The sequence below is a fragment of the Nicotiana attenuata genome, chromosome 2, assembly GCF_001879085.1.
Source record: "Nicotiana attenuata strain UT chromosome 2, NIATTr2, whole genome shotgun sequence".
Classification (NCBI taxonomy): Eukaryota; Viridiplantae; Streptophyta; class Magnoliopsida; order Solanales; family Solanaceae; genus Nicotiana; species Nicotiana attenuata.
Window position 1 is genome coordinate 64,132,629 of NC_031990.1, and position 7,673 is coordinate 64,140,301.

Consider the following 7,673-nt stretch of genomic DNA (forward strand, 5'->3'; position numbering starts at 1 on the left):
TCCAAACCGATCGGGTTCAGCCTTCAGGATTTCATTATGAATCGCCCCGGTGTGGCTCTGACCTTGTCACTTTATTCTGCCTTTGCCTTTGATTTTCTTTTTTTTTTTCAATATTTTGCTTCAAAAGCATCAATCACTATGGTCAGTCGAGATTGGCCTGACGCACTCGCTGAGGCTGGGTATTTCTTCGACTCTGACCAGGCGGAACCCTGTGAGAAACCGGTCCTGCCACCTTTTTCTTTGTACATAGTTACGGAATCAGAGATAACCCGAAAGGGATTCAAAGAAAAAGTATGCAAAAAGGCAAGCATATGATTTTTAAAAAGAAAGCATCCCTTTCGGGGAAAAAACAGGTCTTATCTGGGGTGTGCATGCTGGCTTCAAATTGAACATGACATGCTTCTTGGACTGGATGCCCCGACCCACACAAACTTTCCGGCTTCTCTTCTGAACCCATTAATCAGTATTTCAAAACCAGGAACCTTCGTCAGGGACTCCTTTATGCGAGATGTCTTCTTTTCGGCCGACAAGCCCTTCGCGGGTTTTCGCTATCGATCTCTCTTATTCTCTTCTCACCATCGCCCGATAGTGCTCTTTAGAGTTTTCACCCAACGGACTCTCTCATTTTTAATTTCCCTTCTCACCGTCTGCTTTGGTTGCCCGAAAGGTTTTCACCGATTAAGACTCTCTCATTTTATTTCTTCTCATTTTGGACTATACCAGCTTCCAACAATATTGCTTTTTCAATTCCCACGCCTTTTGCCAATTGATCAGAAGGACTTTGGACAAGGTTTTGGGTAAAAAGAATTTCTGGACGGAGGTACAACTTTGGAACCATTTCGGCGGATTTCATGGTCGAACCATTTATATCATCTGCCCCAGTTTCATTTTTTGGGGAAATTGGGATTTTGTTTTGGTGTTGACTGAACCTCAGGGAGAGGCTGCCTACGTACCTTTTCGGATCAAGTCAAACGTAGTTCAGGAGACTTTTGTTTTTTTGGCTGCTTTTTTTTTTTCTTTTTCTTTTTCTTTTCATCATATTTTCTTTTTCTTTTCTTTTTTTTTATATATATTTTTTTCTTTTTCTTTTCTCTTCTTTTTTTCTTTTTTTTTCTTTTTCTTTTCTTTTCTCTTTTTCTTTTTTTCTTTTTCTTTTCTTTTCCGTGACTTCCGGGTTCCAAAGAGGGTAGCCAAAGAAGGGAAACCGCTCAAATGTGTTACGAAGGGTTAATAGTGTTTTAGTAGGAGAAGAAAAAGCCTTCGTCATCTCAATTGCACAAAACCACACCGCAGAGAGCCTAGGACATAGTACCTTTTGACATGGCATCTGCCTTGACTGCTTTTCCAAATCAAGTTTCCTTCGGTATCTCTATCAATCTCCTCTGCATATCTTCCGGATTTGTATGGACCATTCCGAATTAAGGCCCAAACTTTCCTTTTGCTTCCATGTGCATGAGGAGAATGCGTTCTAACACCAGTTGTTCCTACTTTCAAAGATTCCTGGCCGCACTTTCTTGTTGTAAGAATGGGCCATTTCTTTGTTGGTACGACTGCCGGGATATGTCCCTTGAGTACAACACACTCTCTTGTTGTAATGTGCGAACCAATTTCCTTCACTTATTCCATTCTTGTTTATTCCTCAAAGTTACCTTCTTCGCATTTTGACTCTTGATTCATATGTCGAAGTCTGACAGCTGTTTTTCGGATCTATGGCATTGAAGTCCGCAAAGCATGTCATGTTATTTAAAGCTGCAGTATTAGAACTAAAGAGAAGAAAATGAAGGAGAAAAATAGCAAAAATCAGAAAGAAAAATGAACGAAGAAGTTTTGATTTCATTTTTTTTTGGAATTTTGAAGATAACAGGGTTCCATTCGGAATTTAAAGACAAGAAAACTACAGGAAACATTCGAGTTACATCCTGGGAATAACTCGGGATTGCAGAAAAAAGTAGCAGGACAGGTCTACCAGGGACTCCCGCCTATCGGGAATGGCGTAGCCTTCCAATTTTGGAGTTTGCATCTGGTCCCATGTAAGCACCTCAGCGGTGCTAGTCCCTTCTCCCGGCTCGGACCATGTGGGTTTCGCAGAGCATTTTCCCTCATTGCCCCACGTATTCCTCACTTTCTTCAGCCATGAAAATCTATCATCTTCCTCTTTACCGTATTTAGGCTTGACAAAGTTTCATACAAATGTACCATCTCTATCAGCCATTTTCATTTTTGAAGAAGCCTTCTGCTTCCTCAGCACTCACAGGCTTTCTTAAGGGGGAAACGCCTTTGTGGCATTGTTTATCTCTCTATCATTTGGAAATTTCTCACGGGGGTTTTCTTGGAGCTCTCCAAGTCTCTTTCCCTGTACGTAACCATCATCTGATGTATAGTTCCATGGTACCGCAACAGGGTTGTCACAGGCTTCTGTGGTACGCGTCCAACAACCACTGGCTCACTCAGCCGAGGTGGTTGATTGTCCCCGTACCACATAGGCTTGCTTGGGTATGTACATTTGTGTTCCTTTCTTCAAGATTCCAAGATTTCTTCTGGTTCTGTCTTTGGTGTTTTGCGCTTCTTTTCCCCTTTTCTCTTGCTTCGGGCCACCTCGGGTTTCTTTCGACCATCAGCGATAGCAATTATAGTTTTAATGCTGGATCAAACCTCTCTTCTTCACAGATCATTCCGATCAACGGCGCCTGGTTGTGTTGTGGATATAGGACAAGTCGGATTATTGGTCCACATTTGGGGTATCCTCATCCCTCACTCAATTTTCCCTTGCTCTATTATAGTTTTCCACCGCTTGTTTCAGAGTCCAACAGTCATTTGTGTTGATGGCCTTCTGCCTCCGAATGGTATGCACACCTGACACCAGCTTGTAGGCAGAGCGATGCGGGTTTTGTCTGTTACTCTGCTGGGACCGGCTTGCAGCAGAATCATTTGAACAAAGCTTCGGAATGAACTGGAGTATGGTCACCAATTTGGTGTAAAGTTTGGTCTTCCTGGGTGGTTCCCGAGGACGAAGTATTATTCTGTGGAGGTTCGATTAGTTATAGTGTTTGGTGGAGGAGGCTGATTTCTTTGGAAATGGAGCTTGGATTTCTATATGCATGTGGCTGCGGTGCCGAGCAAAGGTGTGAGCATTCATGACCGCATACGGTTGAAGGAGATAAGCCATGTCAGTGAGAGGTAGTAGTTTGAGGGGTTCTCTCCGAAGAACATGGGTCTAGGACCGTGTCTTTCCTTGCCTACGTTCTTCTCCATAATCCGTTTCTTCTTTCTTTTTACCTTTGGCCATTCCTCCAGACCCGCTCTGGATGGCTTGGGAGGTTGCCCTAATGCCGACTGGACTTCAAGATTCTTCCTGTCTTCAGACCATCTTCTCCACCATCTCCCGATTTATCTCCTCTCGAAAGGTTTCCATGGCCGGACATCATTTCTGAAAATAGTCCGTTCCTGGGCTTGAAGAAATACAGTGACCCATTCTACCTCATCCATTGGGAGGTTCACTCTTGACGCCTGTTCGCGCCACTTAATTGCATATTCCGAAAACTTTCTGAGGGTTATTCTTCAGATTAGCCAAGGAGTTCCTGTCCGGGCGCAATGTCTATATTGTACTGAAATTGCCTAACAAAGTCTCTGGCAGAGTCGATCCCAAATTATGCCAACGGACCATCTTGATCCATTAGTACCACTCGGAAGGCATACAAATGCGGTTTAGCTTTCTCCAAAATAGCCATCAAACAATCCTCTTTGCCACGGCTCCCCGTAACTGATTGCAATACTTCTTCAGGTGAGCAATGGGTCACCGTTCCGTCATACTTCTCAAATTTTGGGTGTTTTTGAAACCCTGGTGGCAGATGTACATGAGGAACATACTAGATCCGTGTATGAGACACTCTTTTGCCCGCTCAATCCTTGGCATGTTTTTCAAGCTCTGCTCAGGCTTCTCATTCTCTTTGCCATTTCATCCTCTCTGGGTCTTTGGGGGTTTTGTCCTGCCCTGGTGTAGCTCGTAGGGGTGGCTGAGAGTAATTTATATGTGGGATATTGAGGGAGGATCTGACGGAAATACAGGGTTTTGGAATGGTTGAATGCTGAGGGATCAAAGCAGGCCTTGGCAGCGAAGGTTGTGTTGTAGCAGGACATTGGTGGAGCAAGTGAAGATTTAGGAGCTGCTCCGCTGGGAACACCTGGGGGCGAACCTCAAGGATGCATTCCAACGAAATGAGCGGTCATGGTAGGTTGCCCAAAAGGGGTAGAGAGTGACTGATAGGGGACTGACTGGTAGCACCTCCAGCTCTAGGGAATAATCCTGGAACTCCAGGAATATTGCTTGGGGGTTCCTTTCCATTGTTCCAAGCATCCCATATTTCCATCAGTCGCAGGCGCAAGATCCGATTTTCTTCAGCTGTAAAAGATTCAGAGGCCGGACCCCCGAGATGGGGCTATCTTCAGAGATGGGTGACTGCGGCCAAAGTCATTTCTGTAGACATTTCCACACTTCCTTTCGATCTGGTAAAGTCATTGATGCGATGCCACTTACCACAACCAACCTACCGTTCTAAAAGCTAGGCTGGAAGTCAGCAACACAACGGTTAGTTTGAGACACAAGTACAGATAGGTAATCGCACATTGGGGTGTGATGCACCTATACAGTTAACGGTTGTCTACATGTTTGCCTGGTTGCATGCGATCCCCGGCTTTTCTTTTCTATTCTTCTCTTCTTTTGATTTCCACTCTCTGTGTTTTCTTGCTTTTCATTTCTCTTTCTATTTATTTTTTTCATTTTCTTTTCCTCGTTTTTTTCGTTTTGCGTTTTCCTGTTCTTCTGCCATGGTTTTCTCTCCCGATTCCTCTTCTGCGTTCTTTTCCTCTCTTGTTTTTCTTTTATTTCCTTCCCTCGTGTTTTATTTTAGGGGATACGCGAATCCTATGGAGATTGCCTACGTATCATGACCTCGCATGAATCAGACCAAGGCGTAGCTAGTTCTTGAAATAGGTATAATAAGCTAAACCTCTTCTTTTTTGTTTTTTTTTGGAATTTTGAAAAGAAATGCTTAGAAAAGGGAAATATTTTTTCTCTTGATTTTGATTTTGAATTTTCTCTTGATTTTTGGAAAGAAAGACTTCTAAACAATTCTTTTCTTTTTATTGGAACTTTGCGGAATTTTTAGAAGTAAAAAATTTTTTTTTTGGAAGTTGCCTTCTTTACTTTCGAAAAAGGGACTTTTACGAAATGTTTTGGATTTTTGAGCACAAATTTATTTCGGACTCAATTTTCAAATTGTATTGTCTTTTATTATTTTTTATTTATGGAAAGTGAAAGAACATCTCAAGTGAGTATTTTAATGACTTATTTTGACTTAAGAAGGAAAAAGTGCTATTTTTTGCAAACTTTTCTTTATCTAGAAAACAAGGACTTGTTTTGCAGATAACGGCCTTTCAGCACTTCTGGAGGAGGATTTTAAGATTGTGCCGCCAAGACATTTTTAAGAATGCTTCAGGGTAGCTGTTCTTGCCAAAAAACAAGCCTTCGACGACTTTTTTGGGGACATTCGCTTTATTTTTTTTAAGCAAGAATTTGGATCAACCGACTTATTGTGTATCGACAAAATTATATTTTCGTATTTTTGGCCTATTTTTGCAAAAAGGTGGTTGGACCCGATTGAGGGCTGCCTGCGTATCTTCACATCCGAGCGAGAATCAAACCAAGCGTATTCGGGCAGATTTGCCAAAATCAAAAACTTTTTGAACAACAATTTTCTTTTTATGTTTTCAAATATTTTTTTTCTTATTTTTTCAAAAAATCCGGCAGCATTTTCCGGTGACTATTTGGCATTTGGTTTTTCACAACAAATGTTCACCCTCACTTAGTCCTAACACTGCTTATTTCATAATTCACTCATTTAGACAAACCGGTCAACATCATAAAGCCGAGCAAAATAACATGCGCAAGTAGCACATAAGATGCATCAAGGATGGTCAATTTCATTTCAGGTCACCTGTTCCTAGACGGACCCACCGCTGTGTTGAGTCCCCTAAGTCAAAATCGCACATGATGCAAACAAGCGTCTCTACTAGGGATCGGCATGAAGGTTTTTGTTCTTCTAGGTTTAACCCTAGGTTTTATTGTCTTCTAGGACCTGCTTAACCCGAGCGGACAACTCGAGCCGAGGGGAGCAGCGTACCGGGGATACAGAAGCTCGCCGCTTTGCAACTTATCACACCTTTTTCTAAATGGGAAAAGTACTCTAACAGAGAGAAGGCTACACGAAGTGCACCCTTCTCCTATGATGTAGAAGACTCAGAAAAGAGGAAGGGATTCGCGACAGTTTATATATTACAATTTCAACAAATATCAAAAGCGGGTAACATTTTAGCACATATAGCAGAGAAACATGTGGAAAAATCAGATTAAAGCCAAATTAACCAATTGTACTAAGCTCGAATTCTTGACCCTGAATCAAAAATTCTGCGGTTCGTTCATCCCAGCAGAGTCGCCCAGAGCTGTCACACTCCTTTTACACAACTACCCCGAAGATAATGTATAAGGGAGTTTTTCCATTTAAAGTGACATTTTATTCGAATGGAATTATTTATTTATTTTTAGAGTTCGCCACTTGGGAAAAGATTTGGCTTTTGGTGTTCCAAGTCAGACGATTTAATTTAAATCCCAAATCGAGGAAAATTCGAACTTCCAATTTGGAGGTCCGTGAATACCAGGAAATTCTGAATAAGATTCTGTTGACCGAGGGAAGGTGTTAGCACCCCCGTGATCATCGCGATATCCAGATAGGGATATCTCCGTAGCGTATCCGACGTGTGTGAAATTGATAAAATGGCTAAAATCTAATTTGTACCTCTCCTCACCTATATCGCAATTACAGATATGCCGCTTATACTAATTTTGAAAGCTGATAAGAGATTGGTCCGCTTCCGGCATGCTCTTCGTGATGGGCATTCACATGAGATAGACCGCGTGCTTATCACAGTCGACACTGTTTTCAACCGTATCTCGCGATTTTAGAATCCTACGGTCGTCGGATTGAAATGGCAGCACCTTTACTAAGACCACTAGGTAAGAATTACTTTTAAAGTCGATACGCTATCCTTAACTTGCGTTGTCGTACTCTAAATCGCCACTACTACGTATATTATCTTTGCGGTGAGGCCGTGAAAATTCGCTAAACGGCAGCGTCCCGAATTCTTAAGTATTTTTTGATACAAGCATTTACATTGAGGGCCCGCAATTTATGTTTTGTTGGCGAGGTCATCTCACTTACATTTTTAAAAGGATGTTCCAACTAAATGTCGGAGGGCCATAACATATTATAATTTATACGGCTCACCTCAATCTATCCTTTAAGGCTCCATATTATGTCACGCTGAACGTGTGACACAATCACGATGATTCGATTATTTGTGTGCCTAAAGCATCCCTACACTCAAAAGTAAAAGAATAAAACCGTAAGGATATTTCTCAACGCTCGAAACTTCTTGTTAATGAGATTGGCTCTTACTAAACAAAAAAGGCATAACCAACAAAAATCCAAGATAAACCATTTTGAAAACCCAGAAAAGATAGGACACAAATAATTAAACCTAAACCCAACATAAAATTGATTATTTCCCCTCACTCTATTTCAACGCTCAAAAGATACAAGAGCACACAGAAAGACGAC